This window comes from Bubalus kerabau, chromosome 9, assembly GCF_029407905.1.
Source record: "Bubalus kerabau isolate K-KA32 ecotype Philippines breed swamp buffalo chromosome 9, PCC_UOA_SB_1v2, whole genome shotgun sequence".
Taxonomy (NCBI): Eukaryota; Metazoa; Chordata; class Mammalia; order Artiodactyla; family Bovidae; genus Bubalus; species Bubalus kerabau.
The window spans coordinates 101,453,162-101,474,300 of NC_073632.1; the positions used below are offsets into that span (position 1 = coordinate 101,453,162).

Consider the following 21,139-nt stretch of genomic DNA (forward strand, 5'->3'; position numbering starts at 1 on the left):
TCTGTTTGGTGAGCCACCTTATTCACCAACTATGACGCTAACTGGCATTGGGCAATTTTCAAGCACCCTATGAATTTTCTAGGAAAAAAGCTATCCTACCATAAGGGCATCCATCCATATATGTTTTCTGGACTATGCCGTGTCCTTGAAGGTCCCTTCCATCTTTACAGTCTGTGATTCTAATCTAATTGGAGCCTAATTGGAAAACACGTCTAGTCTCCCAACACAAGTGTTTTTAAAATCATTCTGGGGACTTCCCTGATATCCAGTGGTTAAGACTTCATCTTCCAGTGCCGGGGGTGCAGCTTCGATCCCTGGCCGGGGAGCTAAGATACCACATATGCCTGGTGGCCAAAAATCCAAAACACAAAACAGAAGCAATATTGTAACAAATTCAATAATGACCTTTAAAATGGCCCACATTAAAAAAAAATTTTTTTTTTAAAAATCAGTAAAATGAAATTATTTTTGAAAGGAACATTCACCTGACTGAAAAACCAGCCCCGTGACTCCCTAGGTGCCCCTCCTGGGTCAGCCCCTCGCCTTTTCTATGTTCAGTCATCTGTCCCTTGGTCCACTGCTATGAACACTCAGACATGGGCTCTCTGGACGTCCCTCTAAAGGGAGGGATGTATGTGCCAGGCAGCGGGGCAGGGCGCTGAGCCTGCACTTTTTCTGCTCCCCAAACTTTGTTTTTCAAAAGCCAGTTTCTTCAAACAAAGCAGTTACGAGTCCTGAGTCAGTTGAAGTATAAAAACAAAGATACTTCTGAGTTTTCTAAACACACACTAAAAGAAAAGGTTGTTTTTTAACTTTCAAAAAAGAGCAATGAATTCTTTTGGTGTTCAAATACGGCCCAGCAGAATTTAGCTACAACTTTCCCCTGAGTGCTATTTTATGACTGAGACCAGGCACCAAAATTTTTTCATGTGAAAGGATTTTTTTTTCTTTCAAGAAAGAAAAAGACATAGTTGGAAGAAAATGAATAAAAGAGCTAAACAGGAAAGCGCTCCCAATCAGGAAGTGCCTGATGTTAGGATTACCAGCAAATGAATTGTTCAGACCTTCCCTTCGAATGTCATTTTTGGATCCAGATGATAATTTTAGCTTCTTCCTCAAGGAAGTAGAACCGTCACTAAATCTTTAACGCATTTCAGAGATACATTGTACTGTTCTGTTCTTAGTGCCCTGTGTCTTCTTTAGCATAATCTGAGGGGGGGAACCCTTAATCTCCCTGAAAGGGTGCCATATGTATTATTTTCTAGTACCTATGTATAATTATCGGTTATTTTAATAATCAATTTCAGTGGAACGGCAGGATTTGCTTCAGTTGCATTTAAATCCTAATAAAGCTCAATAAGAAGAAAATGAGAAAGAAAGAGAAAATATCGTTCGGAGGATTAACAGAACACTCCAACAAAAGGGACCTTTTTAATTTTCATGACATGATAAAGTGATAGCCTTTTGAATAGACAATTAGGCTCATAAACCTGATACACCAAGGGCTTAATTCACAAACACACGTTGCCACTAATATTATACATTTGCAGAGAGCTGTATGCTTAACAGGATTAGGATACAGCAAATCATTCATTATTAATGGGAATCTACACTGCCTGGGTCTTCATCCCTAGACAGACCAGTATTTAAATCAAATAGTTTAGCACAATTTCAGGAGCTTAATTCACATAGAGATTGCTCAGGGGGAGATCTGGATTTTCTTGCACAGAACGGGAGATCTTTCCTGCCTGCCTCAGCTCCTGCTGCTAGAGGATTTAGGTTCTGGAAGCTTTGTGCCTTGCTCTGTCCACCCCAAAATAAGAAATAACCAGCTGGCTGGCCCACCTCAGGAGGTCATTTGCTTCCCCTAGAAGACTGTAATCTGCACCAGATTCCAGGCACACTGTCTGTACTTCAGCTTGGATCAGCAATTCTGTAAATGGGGGGCACACACCTCAGGGGACTTCAGACCCAACCTGGTGTAGATCAGAGGGAACTTACAGAGTCGTCATTTCAACACCTCTGTCTCAAAGGCACCGTCATCCACGGGAAGGATGCAGAAGACTTCCCTCCTTTGCCTCAAGGAAAAACTGGCTCCCCTAGTGAGTACCAACACGATGTGACTAGAGGGAAGGCAACAAGGCAGGTTAGTCATCTTTATTACTGAGCGGCTAACTTGTATCAAGCACAGAGTGACCAAATGTCCCAGATCTGTTGGGACTGAAGGGTTCCCAGGGCAAGGGATTTTTAAGTTTAAACCAGAAAACTTCTGGGCAAGCTGGTCACCCTTGTTGTTCAGTCACTCACTCGTGTCTGACTTTTTGTGACCCCCATGGACTGCAGAACTTCAGGCTTCCCTGTCCTTCCCTACCTCCCGGAGTTTGCTCACATTCATGTCTATTGAGTCAGTGATGCCATCCTACCATCTCATCCTCTGTCACTCCCTTCTCCTTTTGCCTGCAATCTTTCCCAGCATCAGGGTCTAGCAAAGCTATACTCTTTCCCTTATTCCATAATGGAGGTTCACTGTGTCCTAACATTCATGTTCTTCTCAACTGTATGAGAAAGATGCTCCCATTTTGAGATGAAGAAAATCAGCCCCAAAGATGTTAAACAATTTACTCAAAGTCACAGCCAGGAGAGCTGGGATTCAATTCCAGATCTGTCTGGAGGCTCTGACGGTCATCTCCAGCTCTGCTTAGGCCACCAAACACCAGCTAAGCTGGAGCACTGTGCTGTGCCCCAGGGTCACAGGCTCCACTACATGGGCACTTGAGGCTTCCTAGGTCTTAAAGCTTCAGATGACATGAAAACTCAGCAGGCCCTTCAGCAAGGCCAAAGGAAGGGCCAATCCAACCAGCATGTCCCCTCTGGCTCCAGGGCCCAGCAGAGATCATCCTTAATCTGGAAGAGCGGGAAACATCAAAACCACCAGGGATATTTTCCCAAATAAAACTCTTTCCTCCACCAGTGGGGGGATTTTGAGTCAATAGGCTTCATGATATGAGAAACAGATAAAAGATCCCAAATTCCCCTAGATGGTACACAAAGCCATGAGAATTCCTTCATCCTGCCACCCTGGGCCAAGGAATTCATTCTCTATGGTAGGTAGCCACTGTGTCTTGTAAATGTGACTGGGGGCAGGCCTGGCAAGCTTCCTTCAGGGGTCAGATAGACCATATTGAAGGCATACTTAGCGGGGAGAAAAAACATCCCAGCTCTGCTACATGACCCTGGATGAATCAGTGGATCTCCTGGGGCATCTACTTCCTGTCTGCAGCATGAGGAGGATGCTAGCACCTCTCCCAGGAGAGCGGACGTGAAGTGCCAAGCCCACTGACCCACATGTTGGTTCCCATACCCGTTCCTCCACGGCTCCCCGCTCAGCCTCGACCGAGAATCTGAGCAAGCACACTGTTTCATGGGGGAGGAGGTTCCACCCAGGGGACAGACATCAGGGGAACCTGCCCCTTGGCTCAGGCCAGTGTACATCTGTCCATTTCATTTCACTCTGCATCTCGACTACCTTGGAACAACAGCATCCTTCATAACCTCCCGGGAGTGAGTCCAATGAGAGAGGCTTCGCTGGGTACAACTGAGAGGTGAAACGATAAACTTGAGAAGGAAGACATTAAGTGGCTGACTTCCCTCAGAAAAGGTTCTCTTTTCAAAAAGAGATTAGTCAAAGTTTCTTTCACTAGCAAGAGCACAGGCTGCATGAATCAGTAATTATGGGTAACACTGGGTAGTAACAAATATTCAACCTCTAGGATCCAGAATTCTTCAGGTCTGTCATGTCCCAGATGGGACACTTTCTAGTTTGCGGAAGAACATGAGGTTTGATCTGTGTAATCCCCTCTTGAGTCTCCTTTTCAAGTTTCTTGGCCTCTGGAGGTCCTCAGGACTGAGTTCAAGTTCTTCTTCTTTCTCATTCAACGTTTCTTCGTTAGAGGATCTCATCCATCCTCATGTGAGGTCTAAACCCAAGCTTCATTTCTGAGGTTCAACTGCCATTCTTGACTTGGAGGTCTACAACCACCTCAAATGCAGCATGCCTGTTATGGGTTTAATTGTGTTCCCCCCACCCACCCCCCCAAAAAAAAGATATAACCCTTAGTACCTCCAAATGGGAGCTGACTGCAGATGTCAGTGACTGAGGAGAGGTCACAGTGGAGTGTGGTGGGCTGTGAATCAACATGACTGGGGTCCCTGTGAGAAGACAGAGATGGGAAGACACAGGACTCAGGGAGACGTCCCAAAGACAGAGGCAGAGGGCGCAGCAATGCTCCACCAGCTACGGAACACCTGCGGCCACCAGGAGCTGGACGGGGTGAAGAGGGGTCCTCCCCGAGAGACTTCAAAGACAGCACAGCCCAGAAGACACCTGGATGCCAGACTTCTCGGCTCCAGAAGATAAATCAAATAAATGAATTGCTTTGCTTTAAGACACCCTGGAGAAGGAAATGACAACCCACTTCCGTCCTAGAGCAGGAAATGCCAACCACTCCAGTATTCTTGCCTGAAGAATCCCATGGACAGAGAAGCCTGGCGGGCTACAGTCTATGGGGTCAAAAGAGTAGGACAAGACTGAGCAACTAAGCACACACCCAAGACACCCAGTGTGTGGCACTTGGTTCCAGCAGCTCTAGGAAGCTAACACAATGCCTGGCCCAGGATTCCAGTGTCCCCTCAGTAAACAGGGCTTCCTGCATTTGGCTGTACCCATCAGGAGCAATACAGGAGACCTGGGTTCAATCCCTGGGTAGGGAAGATCCCCTGCAGAAGGGAAAGGCTACCCACTCCATTATTCTGGCCTGGAGAATTCCATGGACTGTATAGTCCATGGGGTCACAATGAGTCAGACATGACTGAGTGACTTTCACCTTCATCAGGAGCCCGGGCCATGTCCGAGCCTGGCCGCCTCCCTCGCTGGCACCCTGTGCATCCAGCCCAGCCCAGCTCTCTGCAATCCTACGTCTCCTCTTGCAGCCCCACCACCTCCACCTGGGGACACAGGCGACACCTAAGTGCTTCCCACGTCTGCTCTGCCTGCTGTGGCCTCTCCTCCATGGGAGGAGACAGACAGACCCTTCTAAACGCGGGGCGCCACCCTGCTTATGAACCCTGGGTAGTTTCCACGGCAGGTCAGATGACATGGGCTGTGGAGCCCTGGGTGACAGCTTTGCTGCCCTTTCCAGCTCACCGCCAGTCACCTTGATGGCTAACTGGATAGCAGTGGCCTTCGGGCCTTCCTTGGAGGGTGGGGGGTCTCCTTGGGTCACCTCCATTCACCACAGGTCTTGGGCCCAAGCTATTTCCTTACAGAGCCACCCCCCCTCTCAGCCCTCCTGTGAGAACCTCTTCATTTTTCCCTCCTGGCATTTGTCCCAGTTCTCAGCACACATTCATTCGCGTGGGGATTATTTGCTGTTGCTGTTGTGGGTTTTTCATGTCTTTCTTACCCTCACGGCAGGCCCCACGTGACCAGGGAGAAAGTCTATTTGTCCTCCTGGTGTTGGCGGAGTGAAGAACAACGCTGGCTCCTCAGAGGTGCTCTATAAATACTGAGGAATCGCCCGTCGTAAACGCCTCTCTCTGCAGCGTGACATGGGACAGGGATGCGCTGACTCTCAGGTCAACACAATCAATCGGGCACCAACACGAACTCACTGTGAGAACTCAGAGCTGCCAAGAGACCTGGCGTCACCGACTGCCACCTGTGGGGACACGGCTGGGCCTCTGGTTTCCTGAGTTTCCACAGCTTAGAGCCTGCTCCGGGTCATGGATTCCTGGCTTGGGATACTGCCTGACTGGCTTGGGATACTGCCTGACTGGCTCTTGGCACTTGGCGAAGCTCTTCCTGAAGAGCTTCTGAGGTGATCTGAGGAGACCCACAGCCACCCCTGACCCTGTGCGGGAGGCCCTGGAAGTCTCATGTCACAGGGGAGAACCAAGTTCCCACAACTGGCAGGGCTGGCTCTGCCCTCCTCCCTGCTGGAGAGAGTCTCTGAGTCCAGCAGAAGAGAGCTGTCAGAGAACTCCTTCTGGATAAAGCAGTGAAGACTTGAACCAGACACTGGTTCTACCACACAGGGTGATCGCCGAGCTCTATGAGAACCTCTTCCAGGGTCACAGACCAATTTCTGATAGTGTCACCAGCCGTCACAGGCAGGTAAGCATGACCCTCAGAACAAGAAGAGAAGCAGAGCTGAATGTCTCCTGCCTGCTGGTCATTAGGGCAGTTTCAGCGACCCACTGCAAGTTAGACAAAACACTGGATTCTTTTTTTTTTTCCACCAAATCTATAAGAAATTTTCATTCTTTCAACCTAGCAAAGAAGAGTATTCTAATGGAGCCAGGGTCTCCACCTCCGAACTGAAGCCACTGCTCTGGTATAGACGGTTCAACACTTGCCTCCCCTCTGCTTTTCCAGGCAGAAGATCCGAATAGACGAAGAAAAGCCAAAGCAAGAATAGGTTGATTTGCCAACTGATTTATCTGTGAAGCACTTGTAGTGATAAGAGCTGCACCTAAGAGCTACTCAGAAACTGGGATAGAGGTCGCCATGATGACTGGCCTCAGCCTCGTGATGGGTCCAACACTACTGTTTGGAGACCAAAGGTGGCCACCCCATCGCACGGTGCCTTCCTGCGCTCACCAGGCTGCGGCGGCTCTGAGACGTTTCTCCCTTTGAACAAAAAGCAACTCCAGCGAGAGTCACCAGCTCCCTCCGCACCTCTCAAGTCCAGCATCCCTGCCTGAGCCCCCATCACCATCTCCTGTGTCTGGGTCCCCAGCCTCCTCAACCCCCTCCAAGTCAGAAGGTCTTCCCAAATATAAACCTGACACCTGCAATTTCCAAGCCAAACTGCAGCTGAGGCACTTCCTTCAACTCACACGGCTGCCACAGATGTTGAATTTTTAAGGGATGCGGCAGAATTCAACAACTGTCGGCACGGTGCAAACCATGATTCAGGCAGTTCTCGTTCTCCTCGTGAGATCACCCCACACTCTTTCCAAGGACAGCACATCTTTGTGAGTCTGGGTACCCGGGCTGACGTGACAGAAGCAAGCACCTTGCTAAATACCGCAGAGACATGAAAGCAGATGCTTCTGCATCAAGGTTCACGGAAGCACTATTCACAACAGCCAACAGCGAGCAACAACCCAGACAGAGGAACGTCCACCAACAGAGGAACAGCGGACAAAACGTGTGCATGAGTACCACGGGATGTTATTCAGCCCTAAACAGGAAGGCAGAACTAGCACGAGCACACGCCGCGACACAGACGAACCTGGAAAGCATCACATACATGAGACGAGCAAATACAAAAGGACAGACAGCGTATGACTCCAGTTTTCTGAGGCGGCTGTGTGTCAGTCGCTTGGTTATGTCTGACTCTTGAGGCTGCTGTGTGTCAGTCGCTTGGTTATGTCTGACTCTTTGAGACCCCATGGACTGCAGCCTGCTAGGCTCCTCTGTCCTTGGCAAGAACACTGGAGTGGGTTGCTATTCCCTTCTCCAGGGGATCTTCCTGAGCCAGGGATCGAACCTGGGTCTCCTGCATTACAGGCAGATTCTTTACCATTGGAGCTGAGGTAGCTAGAGTAGCTAATTTCTTAGAGTCAGAAAGAATAATGACTGGTCAGGGTTAGTGGAAGGGAAGATTGGGGAGTTAGAGTTTAATGGGTTTGATGGTGGTGGTCGCACAGCATTTTGAATGGGCTAATGCCACTAAGTTGTACGCTTTGAAACGGTTGCAATGGCACATTTTATGTTTTGTCTGCATGCGCACTGTCGCTCAGACATGGTCAGCTCTTTGCAACCCTATGGACTATAGCGCAGTCCGCCAGGCTCCTCTCTCCATGGGATTCTCCAGGTAAGAGTACTGGAGTGGGTTGCCATTTCCTCCTCCAGGGTATCTTCCCCACCCAGGGATCAAACCCACATCTCCTGCATTGGCAGGCAGATTCTTTATCAGTAAGCCACCTGGGAAACCCTGTGTTTTGTCTATTTTACCACAAAAAAAGTAAAATCTGGCAAAAATAAATATGAAAGAGGAAATAAGGGTGGTCGTGTCCAATAGGATTCCAAGGTGTGAGAAGCTCTTCCATGCTCAACTAGTAAGAAATTGTGCTTTAAAATGCAATGAAAATTTTTTTCATTCAATTTATGCATATTAATTTTCAAAAGGCCACTAAGTTGCTAGGGCATAAGTATTTAGTAGGCTGTTTAAATATAACTACTCAGTCAACTGAACTGTTAAATATTCTTTGGGCACCGTGAAAAATTACTAAGATACTAGAAAGTCCTGAACCAAGAAAGATTCTATGAGGTCCACTCACTCACAGGACCAACCCTGAATTTCATCCACCCCCAATTTACAGGAATTAAAGAGAACAGAAGAACATGCTAAATGATACCACTGTGAGCAGGCCGTATATCTAAACTGGGGAGAACACTATAGAACCCAAAATAGCATTCTTCAACAAATATACTGCAGAGAAATACAAGGAGAAATAGAAAGAGAGATGCAAGGGGTACAGACTATAAAATACTTAAGAAATATCAATAATCGTAACATATGAACATTACTGGATCAAAAAAAAAACTGTAAGAAACATTTTATACAATTTCCTCCTTTATATATAAAGTCAGTTTGTGTATGTGTGTCTGTGTGTGTGTACATACAGAAGTAAGGAGAAACTTAAGACTGGGTATTTAGTTATTTAGGGCTTCCCTGATGGCTCAGGTGGTACAGTGTCTGCCCACAATGTGGGAGACCTGGGTTCGATCCCTGGGTTGGGAAGATCCCTTGGAGAAGGAAATAGCAACCCACTCCAGTACTCTTGGAGAACTTCCCTGGTGGCTCAGATGGTAAAGCGTCTGCCTGCAGTGCAGGAGACCTGGGTTCAATCCCTGGGTCAGGAATATCCCCTGGAGAAGGAAATGGCAACCCACTTCAGTACTCTTGCCTGGAAAATCCCATGGAAGGAGGAGCCTGGTAGGCTACAGTCCATGGGGTCGCAAAGAGTCGGACACGACTGAGCAACTTCACTCACTTATTTAGTTCTTTAGTGTTCCTTAGAACTGTTACATAATGATGTTGTTTAGTCAGCAAGTCATGTCTGACTCTTTGTGATCCCACGTTCTGAAACGCATCAGGCCTCCCTGTCCTTCACTATCTCTTGGAGCTTGCCCAGGTTCATGTCCCCTGAGTCAGTGATGTTATCCAACCATCGCATCCTCTGCCACCCTCTTCTCCTTTTGCCTTCGATCTTTCCCATAATAATACCATGGTTATTTTTTTAAAGGAGTTCTTATCTTTCAGAGCAAAGAAGGCAATGGCACCCCACTCCAGTACTCTTGCCTGGAAAATCCCATGGACGGAGGAACCTGGTAGGCTGCAGTCCATGGGGTCGCTGAGGGTCAGACATGACTGAGCGACTTCACTTTCACTTTTCCCTTTCATGCATTGGAGAAGGAAATGGCAACCCACTCCAGTGTTCTTGCCTGGAGAATCCCAGGGACGGGGGAGCCTGGTGGGCTACCGTCTCTGGGGTCGCACAGAGTCGGACATGACTGAAGCAACTTAGCAGTATCTTTCAGAGACACATATAAAAATGTTTACAAAAGAAATGACAAGATGCCAGGGACCTGCTTCAGAATAATCCAGGTAGAGGTAAAGGAGAGTGAGCAAGAGAAGAGAGAAAACCAAGTGAGCTGTGAATTGACCACTATCGAATGTGGGTGATGGGGGACTTCCCTGGTGGTCCTGGGGCTAAGACTCTGTGCTACCAAGGCAGGGGGCCCAGGTTCAATCCCTGGTCAGGGAACTAGATCCCGCACACTGCAATGAAGATGGAAGATCCCATGTGCCACAACTAAAACCAACTGGGAGTAGTCAAACAAATAAATATTAAAAAAGAAAGAAAGTGGGCGATGGGCACATGCAGCTTCAGTTCATCATTCCCTGTGCTTATAAACAGGCCTGCAGTGTCCCACTTCCCAAGCTAAATGCATGTCTTCTGGCCAAACCCTACTGGTGCTGCCCTCCGCTCTGCCTCCCAGGAAGACTCCCGTGCTCTCTGGATGAGCTCCCGACAGGCAGGTGCAATGCCTTGTCTCTGCTCCCCCTCTGCCCACATTTCGCACCAGCATAGCCAGGCTTCCTCTCCCCTCCTGGCCCCCACGCCTATGGTGGCACATGCCTGCCTCCTCCCCACCTGCCAAACCCTCTGCCTTAGACGGCATCTTCCCCACCTCTCCTGGGCTGCTCTCACCACGCCCCCGCCCCAGCGCTGGATTAGGAGCTTGTCCTTGATGCCTCCAGAGAAACATGTTTTCCCTACCACAGAACCTTTTAAACAGTAGCGCTGTAAGTCCCCTACATACGAACCTTCAAGTGGCAAACTTTCAAAGAGGCAAACGTGTTTCCACGTCCAATCGAGTAAGATCGAGTAAGTGAGTTCTCGTGTCCGGCATACATTGTCCCGTGCGTGCATGTTCTACAGGCGGCTGTGGTTTTGTGGACTTTAGGGTACAGTACTGTATACAGTCGTGCATCATCAAGCCCATGATGTCCGGAAGCAAGAGGGGTAAAGACTGATTTGAACCCAGCAAGGAACCAGAATCTGTGCCATCAGCGTCAGGTGTGAGTGAAACTGCAGCTTGCCCTCCATCTCCTGTTGCTGATGATCCTTCAGCTCTACTATCTCCCACGTGAGTTGCTCTTCTTGCCTGTTCACTGACCCTGGCCTCTGTATGCCACCTATTGTACTGTACTTTTCAAGGTACTATCCTATAAAATTGAAAACATTTTTTGCGTTTTTATGTATTATTTGTATGAAAAGTATTATAAACCTACTACAGTACAGTATTGTAAGCTGATCATGTTAGTTGGGTTCCCAGGCTAACTCTATTGGATTTATGAACAAATTGGACTTACAAACATGCTCTCAGAATGGAATTTATTTGTATGTAGGGGATTTACTGTCCTTCACTTTATCGTTATCTCATTGAACTGAGCATCCAGTACACACTAGTTACCCAATAAACATCTGTTGAATGAAGAAATGATTCAAAAGCAGAGACATTACTTTGCCAACAAAGGTCCATCTAGTCAAGGCTATGGTTTTCCAGTAGTCATGTATGGATGCGAGAGTTGGATTGTGAAGAAAGCTGAGTGCTGAAGAATTGATGCTTTTGAACCGTGGTGTTGGAGAAGACTCTTGAGAGTCCCTTGGACTGCAAGGAGATCCAACCAGTCCATTCTAAAGGAGATCAGTCCTGGGTGTTCTTTGGAAGGAAGGATGCTAAAGCTGAAACTCCAGTACTTTGGCCACCTCATGCGAAAAGTTGACTCATTGGAAAAGACTCTGATGCTGGGAGGGATTGGGGGCAGGAGAAGGGAGTGACAGAGGATGAGATGGCTGGATGGCATCACTGATTCGATGGACGTGAGTCTGAGTGAACTCCGGGAGTTGGTGATGGACAGGGAGGTCTGGCATGCTGCAATTCATGGGGTCGCAAAGAGTCAGAGACGACTGAGTGACTGAACTGAACTGAACTGAAACTGAAAAAATATCATTATCACTTATTGTTCTCTCCTGGGGCAGTTTGCCCAGAGAAGGCAATGGCACCCCACTCCAGTACTCTTGCCTGGAAAATCCCATGGACAGAGGAGCCTGGTAGGCTGCAGTCCGTGGGGTCGCTAAGAGTTGGACACAACTGAGCAACTTCACTTTCACTTTTCACTTTCATTTTTCACTTTCACCCATTGGAGAAGGAAATGGCAACCCACTCCAGTGTTCTTGCCTGGAGAATCCCAGGGACCGTGGAGCCTGGTGGGCTGCCATCTGTGGGGTCACACAGAGTCAGACACAACTGAAGTGACTTAGCAGCAGCAGCAGCAGCAGGGGCAGTTTGCCAGCTACAGGGGCCCCATTATAAGGCTTTTTTGTTATAGGAAGCTTATTTTTTTGTTATAGGGAGAAATGGATCTCCCCTCCTACTTGAGACGAAGGACTTGAAATGGCATCTGTAAGAAGGAAAAAGCGTGCAAGTGTCAGGCCACCTCCATGTGTCAAAAGCTGGAGACATGAGGGATTGAGCCAACCTTGCAGTTTCAGAAAAGCAAGACCCTAATGAAGCAACAGGACCAGGACAGGCCCTTGTCTGATTCTGGGAACAATGACTCCAGAGAAATCCCACCCCTCAGCCCCAGACACTCACCCAGATCTGCAAGTCACTTCTCCTGGGCCCTCAGTTCTCTCACTCGCCTCCTGAATGCTTATTTTACGCCTCATGCCTTGTGATTCTACCCCAGTTCCTGGATCTTTCAGACATCAACAGTCCTTCAGTTGTTCATTTTGCAAGAACTACTCATTGATCACTGAAGTTGTTCAAGCCCCACCAGACTACGTGTGGGGCAGGGAGACAAATCCCAACGTGAACATGGCTCTCAAAATCTCACAGAGGAAGATGAGACAGACACAGAAATAACGACATTGTCACACAGAACTTGACTAGTGGAGAAGAGGCGATGAGGCAAGATGCATGGGAGGTCATTACTGCACCAGAGTTCTTCCAGATGGGGCGCCTTAGGAGGAGAAGCGGGACTTGGAAGGCAGCCCTGGGGTGGGTGGGGTTTGGACCCGTGGCATGTTGGTTAGGATGCTTCACCAGCAAGGGACAGCAGCTTCAGCTGGGTGCTAACCAGCCAGGGAACTCGTTCTCTGGCTGAACCCAAAGATAGGTGTTCTCAACAGCTCAAGCCAATGGGTCCTCCCCCGCTGCTGTGCCCAGGTGGGTTCATCATGGAGCCCCTCTCCAGGAACAACAAAGTTTAGAGGCCCATTCCTGAGCCAATCCTGGGCCTGCCTGGTCACCAGGGTTGGAGGGCAGACGCAGCTGCCATCTGGCCATTTCCACCTTCTGAACTAGTCAGGCGGACGTCTTTCACGTTCTCCCCACCACTGAGGCAGGCTGCGGACCAAAGAAATGGCCAGTGAGGTGGTTCCAAGCAGAGGTCTCAAGACAAGACAGACCTGAATTCAATTCCCATCACGTCTTTCCTCTACCCCAGTGGCGCTGAGTCCTGGCCACGTGTTAGAATTACCTGGGCCTCACCCCAGAGAAATTAAATCTAAGTCTCCTGGGGTTGGGATCCAGACACCTGTGGTTTTTGTTTTTTGTTTTTTGTTTTAAGCCTCCCAGCGGGTACAGATTCCTGGTGAGGGTGAGAAATGGGACTCTTGCTCAGGGGTTCTCCAATTTTAGCAGCAACAGAATCATCCGGAGGGCTCGTTAAAACAGAATGCTTCACCCCATAACTGAGTTTCACCAAGAATTTGTGTTTCTAACAAGCTCCCAGGCAATGCTGCTGCTGCTGCCGGCTGAGACCACGCGGTCCCTGATCTTGATCAAGTCGTTATCTGTCTCAGAGCCACAGTCTCCTTTCTCATCTGTGAAACAGAGATAATAATATTAATAGCCGCCTCACCACTATTATTGAAGGGATTGGAGACAAGGTCCATCAGGACAGAGCACAGGCTCACAGAGCTGCTTGCTGATGCTCACGAGACAGGAGACACCGCCACCAGGGACACTGCTGTCTGCCAGCCAGCGGCCTGGGTGTGACCCGGGGCTGGGGCAGCGCTCCCTCCCTCTAGTATTCGTTAGCACCAAAAAGAGGTGCATTCGTGCATTGGTTCTAATTCTCCAAAGTTTTCTTATAGAGTGATGCTTATCAGAGGGAAAACATCTGCTCCACTTTCTTTAATCTCTAATTTATCTAATCTCCCTTTGTAAAAAGGTATATTGCTAACGAGTGAATTTCTGCCAAGGGAAAAAAAATGCTTGTTTCAATTACTTAATTCTTCTCATTGACTTTACCCTCTGTGCTATAATGTCACACAACATAAATATAATGAATAGGCCACTTTTTCCTGGTATCTCCATCACTGGCCACTGATAAAGGGACCTTTAGAAAAGACAGATGTCACTTTCCATGTTTCGGCTGGAAGCACCAAACACCCACTGTTTGAGTACATCTCTTCCTCGGACAAGCGTCCCTACTCAGCCCAAGGCACCAACTGGGGAGAACCCTCCAGGAACAGTGACCATGGTGGAGAGCGGCCACCAGAGGGCGCCCCAGAGCAGCGCAGCCTGCCCCCTCCAGGGCCAGGGACTGGCCACCTGGGCACTGGAGCAGTCTGGGGTGTTTATTTCTTCCTTGGAAAGGTTGGCTTTTTTTCCCCAGAACCTGCAGACATCTGCGTGCGTGTGTGTGTGTGAGTGTGAGTGTGTGCTTCACTTTTTAAAATTTTAGTAACCAAATAATATGATGTGTTCCTATGTGTTTATGAAAACAAATGATGAATAAAATAAATAGAATGGAATCAAAAGAAGGAAAATTAAAGTTTAGAATTGTACTTCTGTGGGGTGGGGTGGGGAGTTGAAGGCCATCTCTTCCCTTGGCAGAGATGAACCCCTCATTTGACAGAGAGAAACCTGAGGACCAGGGAGTTCACACCATCCTCACTAACAAACCGAGGCCAGACCGCTCCCAGACCACGCCTGACTCTGAGCCCGTGTCCTCCTCGCCACAACCCCAACCACAGCCAGAAGATGCAAAGGCCACCAGAGACACTGGTTAGCCCCAACTTCCTCTTATTCTGTCCTCTGGTATCCCACTAAGCAAATCAAAAAATTAACATTTCATATTATAACCTGAGTTTGTACCAGATCTTGCAATGTTAATGACACTTGCATTCTTTTTTTTTCCGCAATTTTTTTTGTGTTGTGGTAAAATAATATAATATGTACCATGTTAACCATTTTCAAGGGTCCAGTTCGGTGGCATTAAGTACATTCACGTCACACATCACCACCACCATCCATCTCCAAACTATGTCATCTTCCCAAACTGAAACTGTCCCCATTAAACACTAACTCTCCATGTCCTCCTCCTCCAGTCCCTGGCAAACACCCTTCTAGTTTCTGCCTCTATGAACTTGCCTGTTCTAGGCACCACATGAAAGGAGGACGATAGAACATTTGTCCCTTTTGTGCCCGGCTTGTTTCACTGAACACGACATGCCCAGTGTTCAGTCATGCCTCAGCGTGTGCCCGGGCTCCCTTCCTTTACTCGGCTGAATAATACTCTCGCACTTTCATTCTTGTAGCTGACACCCAGGAGAAGGCTGCCAGGAAAAAACGGAGGGCAAGCCACACCCTCATCTTTCCGACAAGGAATCTGAGCTCCTGGCTAATTCATTGCACCCTCACAGTGCAGGTCTTAGATCCACACGAGGGCTTCTCGCTCACGTCCAGAGCTCTCGGCTCTCCTGGGGTGGAGGAGACAGGCTTTCCCGTCACTCCCCTGCACACTGACATGGAGAGACACTTCTTTCTGGGACGCAAGTGCAACCCCCCTGCGGGGAGAGATGAAAAGACCAACTAAGCAGAAACAACCCCTCACACTAACATTTACAGGGATTGTACATCCTGACCACAAGCTCTTCTACAGACCTGGTTACAAAGGTAAGGAAACTTGGGTGGGGAGAGAGGGTGGAATATTCAGGCTCAAGCCAAGTGAAGTGGACTCAACAAGCTGCCAACTGCACCAAATCCCTTTAGGCTTTGAAACCCCTCTCTGGCCAGAGACCCGACTGAACAGGACTTGGGACAAAGCTCTCAGGGGGCACAGGTGCTGAGAGCCCTGAGTCTGGTGAAGTGCCCTGGGGCAACAATTCACATGAGAGAGTCCAGTTAATAGACAGCTGCATCCTGAGTCAGACAGGGATCCATATGACAAGCGGATCTTGTAACCCGCTCTGAGTGTGATGACGGCCCCATTATTGAGCTACTATTATTAGCTGCCCTGTGCTTTTTGCACCCTGCATCACTCAATTCCAACACACACTCCAAAGGAAACGAAAGCTTAAACCCCAAAACTTGCTCTTGCTTGGGATTCCATGGCTGGCAAACGTAGCCAGGACTCCCAAGTGGGGTCTTCTGATTGCGGAACACACACTGGTCCCTGCCGAGCTCACTTAGCTCCTGCAACTCATCTCGTCCAGCCAGCAGGGGCAGCCGTCCTTGGCAGGCGGGTACTCCCCCTGCAAACCAAAGCTTAGGCATCCCAAGCAAGTCAGTGATCCCCAGCGGGGCACGTTCTCCAGGCTGGGCCCTGCAGCAGGTGCTCTGAGGCACCAGGGGGAGGCAGGCCTGGCTCCTCTGGAGCTCACATCTCACAGACAGATACTTGATGAGTCCTCTCTTTGACTTATCAGGCTTCAGTTTGGAGAAATATGGAACATCAAATGTGGTAATTCTCAGCTGTGTATTAAAAGAAATTGAGAAATTTTACTTTACTGGATGGCAACTGATGAGAAAACAGAATGCCTTGATTTTTACTAAAAACAGTCTGTGCAAATCTTTCCAAACTCCATGTAAGATTGTGAAGACATCTCACATTCCGTGACATTTGTCATCTTGGTCCCCATAACTTCCAGTACTAAAGGGTATTACCAGAAGAAGGGGTATTGTCTTGACTCTGGCCAGATATGTTTTAAAAATCAAATGGTGGGTCTTCTGAGACCGTATTTACTCTAGAAAAACTGGGAGAAACAAAAAAGAAGGCTCTGATCTGTCCTGTTTTGTTTGATAAATACTGAATTTTCTTGAACTCCAAAAATTTACATAAGATGAAGCAACATTCAGAAAAGGTTGGCTGATCCTAAAAGGATTAAAATCTGTCTCAGTGGTCCAGGAGCCCTTTGTAATTTCAGCTGCTCGTCGTCCTTGACGATATTTGCCAATTTTCTGATGTGAAAACAGAGGAGGTGTTCAGTGCCACGCCTCGTTCACGAGTCAGCAGACACGGTGGTGGAAAGAGAAGCTGACTTTTACACACTGATTCCCCTGGCTCCCACCCCAACACGTTACCAAGGAAAAGGAGGCGTGTTCTCTAGTTTGTGGAAAGGCAAGAACACTTGTATCAGCCACCTGAGAAATACAAACGAAGGGTGCTTTTCCTTCCACTGGATAGCCTGAGACAAAAACAGGAAAAATTTATTACCCATGGACAGCGTTTTAATATCTGTGTACTCCACGGGTTAAAAAAAAAAAAAAAGATGACATAAAGAAAGTTACTCTCAGGTTAACTTTTAGGTAATACCTTAAAAGAAATTGAAAAAAGAATTCTGTTACCAATAATATACTAATTGTACCAGCTGCCTACTTGGTAGAATGCAGCCACATGGATGGCTCCACAGTATCTCAAACAGAACATCCTCAAGACCAAACTCGTGATATTTTTGGCCCAAATGGTGGTATCTTGTGTTCCATTCGTCAGTGATTCATTTTCGTTCAGTAGCATCAGGCAGAATGGAGGGGTCATCCCTAAAGCTCACTCTCCCTAGGCCCCCGTGTCAATCACCAAGGTCACTCATTTCATCTTCAAAACATTCTCACACGCATTTCTCCACACGTCCACCACCCCCTCCCCAGTGCAGGCTCCTGTCACTGCTCGCCTGGAGCGTCCGGAGATAACAGGCTTGCACCGATGAACCTTGGCATCTGCTTTAGTCCAGCCGCTGCACTTTCCAAAAGTCTGATGATGTCCCCACCAGCCCCATCCACACAGAAGACTCCTCCAGGGCCAAGTGGAAGGAGGCCTCGTCCGAGCTACTGCTGCCACTCTCAAACGTGTGACTCGCCGTGACCGATAGGCCGTGACCAGCGGCCGTGGGTGCCATAGCTGAGAAAAGTCCCAAAGGCATTTGGGGGCTTTATTCCTGCTCTTCGCACTCTGCCTTGAGAGAGGCCGGACCCCCTATTTTGAGCTGCTTCTTCAACTTGAATCCTGCAGTGCAGTGAGGACGTTAGAGTGCCCCACAGAGCACAGCTGGCCCACAGTCAAGACATCACACAAGCGAGAAACACACATTTGTTACTAGAAGCTAATGAGATATTAGGGTCCGTTTGTTACACAGCATTAGCAGGTGAATGCTAATATATGGGGCTTCTCATTACCTTTAGGTATTTCCTTAGATTAGCTTTGCTTCCCCACACCAGGCCTGTGGCCCCTGAGGTTGCAGCTTAAAAGTCACTTCTTTAAGAAGATGTTAAAGAAGAGAACGCCACTTTTTCCAGAAGATTTCAGAGAAGTGACCTGATCCCTCAATCTACCACATACTTCTCCTTCATAAGTTGTATCAGATCTGTGATTTTACATTTACTTGCGTAGTCATTTGAATGCACTCTCTACTTCTCCTTAAAGCATTAATCACAACTGTAATTTCTCTGATTATTTATTTAATGCATGCCCCTCCTCCAACCATCATACATTCAAATACACACTCTTGAAGTCGCCTAAGAATACTTTCTGGTTTTGCTAACCACTGAAATTGAGAGCCAACAAATTGGTGGCAGGTAATAGATGTCCAGCAAATTTTTGTGAATGAATAAAATGACTCATAGGTGACCACGCACCGGTTAAAAGTATATTGTGAAATGCAAACGTGGTAATTATTAAAAGCGTTTGCTGAACAGAGTAAGATGATGACACGCTATTTCATCTATGAGCGGTGACCAGATTACCATAGTTGAGACGCCTCTGTGCACACATATCAACTCCATCCCAGCATGCAAAGAGCAGGTAGTAAGTAGTATCTCAGTCTTGTATCAGGTGGCCTTACAGCCGTGGTTCCCAAACCCTCTCATGCATCTGAATCACTTGAAAGCCTCATTAAAAATACAAATTACTAGGTCCTACCCTACCTCCAAGAACTTCTGGTTTAAGAATATGTACCACTAACAAGTTCCAGGCAGTGCAATGTCGAGAGCCTGCACTGAGAAGTACTGCCTTGGAATTCACAAAGAATTTTCACTAGGGAGATGGGAAGAGAGGACAAGCAACTTCCGTGAACCTGGGATGTTGTGCCGGTCATCTCATGGGCTCCTGAACCCGCCATGGTGGATATCTCATCTGGGTCCACATCCACTCCACAGCCCACCCACCAGCTGCTTCTACACCAGCAGCCAGAACCTGTGCTCCAAAATATCCATTCTCAAACACCACGTCATCACAAACAAGCCACAGGAACACCAGGAATCGCAGTTCAATGTCCCCGTTACTTCTTTTATATTATACTAGTACTGGTTCCAAATAGGAAAAGGAGAACGTCAAGGCTGTATACTGTCAGCTGCTGATTTAACTGTTAAGCAGAGGACATCATGAGAAACGCTGGGCTGGAAGAAGCACAAGCTGGAATCAAGATTGCCGGGAGAAATATCAATAACCTCAGATATGCAGATGACACCACCCTTATGGTAGAAAGTGAAGAGGAACTAAAAAGCCTCTTGATGAAAGTGAAAGTGGAGAGTGAAAAAGTTGACTTAAAGCTCAACATTCAGAAAACGAAGATCATGGCATCAGGTCCCACCACTTCATGGGAAATAGATGGGGAAACAGTGGAAACAGTGTCAGACTTTATTTTTTGGGGCTCCAAAATCACTGCAGATGGTGACTGCAGCCATGAAATTAAAAGACACTTACTCCTTGGAAGGAAAGTTACGACCAACCTAGATAGCATATTCAAAAGCAGAGACATTACTTTGCCAACAAAGGTCCGTCTAGTCAAGGCTATGGTTTTTCCTGTGGTCATGTATGGATGTGAGAGTTGGACTGTGAAGAAGGCTGAGTGCCGAAGAACTGATGCTTTTGAACTGTGGTGTTGGAGAAGACTCTTGAGAGTCCCTTGGACTGCAAGGAGATCCAACCAGTCCATTCTGAAGGAGATCAGCCCTGGGATTTCTTTGGAGGGAATGATGCTGAAGCTAAACTCCAGTACTTTGGCCACCTCATGCGAAGAGTTGACTCATTGGAAAAGACTCTGATGCTGGGAGGGATTGGGGGCAGGAGGAGAAGGGGACGACAGAGGATGAGATGGCTGGATGGCATCACCGACTCGATGGACGTGAGTCTGAGTGAACTCTGGGAGTTGGTGATGGACAGGGAGGCCTGGCGTGCTGCGATTCATGGGGTCGCCAAGAGTCAGACACAACTGAGCGACTGAACTGAACTGAACTGAACTGAATAGGTATGTGTGCTCAGTGAAATTGGGAACACACTTCCAATCAGTAAAAGGTTAAATTCACCTGTGCTTTAAGAATGAGCTATGAGCATGAAAAGTGGCTATCCTCAGAGACCACGAATAACGAATGCTGTAAGGATGCTGAGAAAAGGGAAGCCTTGTACACTGTTGGTGCAGCCACTGTGGAAAACAGTATGGAGGTTTCTCTAAAAGCTAAATAGAACCACCATAATGATCCAGGAATTCCACTCTTGGATCTATATCCAAGGAATATGAAAACAACACTTCAAAAAGATACATGCAGCCCAGTGTTCACAGCAGCACTGTTTGCCACATCCAAGACATGGAAGCCACCCGAGTCCATCAACAGACGAATGGATAAAGAGGTGGGGGTCCAGGCTGAGGACAGGCTTGGAGGGCCTGGTGGGCCCCCAGCATCGCCAAAGTTGTGCTACCTGCTGGTAACAGGACTGTCTCCTCTGTTTCCCCTTCCCTCTAGGACTGTCTAAATGTCACGGTCACTGGCTGTTGGTCACTTTTATCCAGTTACTGTAATGGGCTTAGTTACGGCCCTCAAAATTCTTACGTTGAGGTCCTTACCCTCAGTGCCTGAGAATGCAACTGGACTTGGAGATGAGGTCTTTGAGGAAAACATCAAGTTAAAATAAGGTCACGTGGGTGGCTCCCAAGCCAATATCGCTGGTGTCCTCATAAGAAGTAAAAGTGAAAGTTAAAGTCGCTCAGTCGTGTCTGACTCTTTGTGACCCCATGGACTATACAGTTCATGGAATTTTCCAAGCCAGAATACTGGAATGGGTAGCCTTTCCCTTCTCCAGGGGATCTTCCCAACCCAGGGATCGAACCCAGGTATCCTGCACTGCAGGCAGATTCTTTACCAGCTGAGCCACCAGGGAAGCCCAAGAATACTGGAGTGGGTAGCCTATCCCCTCTCCAGGGGATCTTCCTGACCCAGGAATTGAACTGGGGTCTCCTGCATTGCAGGCAGATTCTTTACCAACTGAGCTCTGAGGGA

The 21,139-nt window shown here is 47.9% G+C and overlaps 1 long non-coding RNA gene across 2 annotated transcripts in view; it reads right to left on the bottom strand.

The window, feature by feature from the left end:
- The window catches only part of LOC129620192 (uncharacterized), an 87,696-nt gene that overhangs the window by 12,574 nt on the left and 53,983 nt on the right, over positions 1-21,139 (bottom strand). Inside the window, exons 1-2 of one of the 2 annotated variants that reach the window (XR_008698430.1) lie at positions 4,121-4,211; positions 2,002-2,123 (exon numbers count right to left, since the gene is read on the bottom strand). This is a non-coding gene — a long non-coding RNA (uncharacterized LOC129620192). Of the gene's footprint in view, positions 1-2,001; positions 2,124-4,120; positions 4,212-21,139 lie in introns of those variants that run through there. The other variant, XR_008698429.1, reaches the window with a different exon arrangement.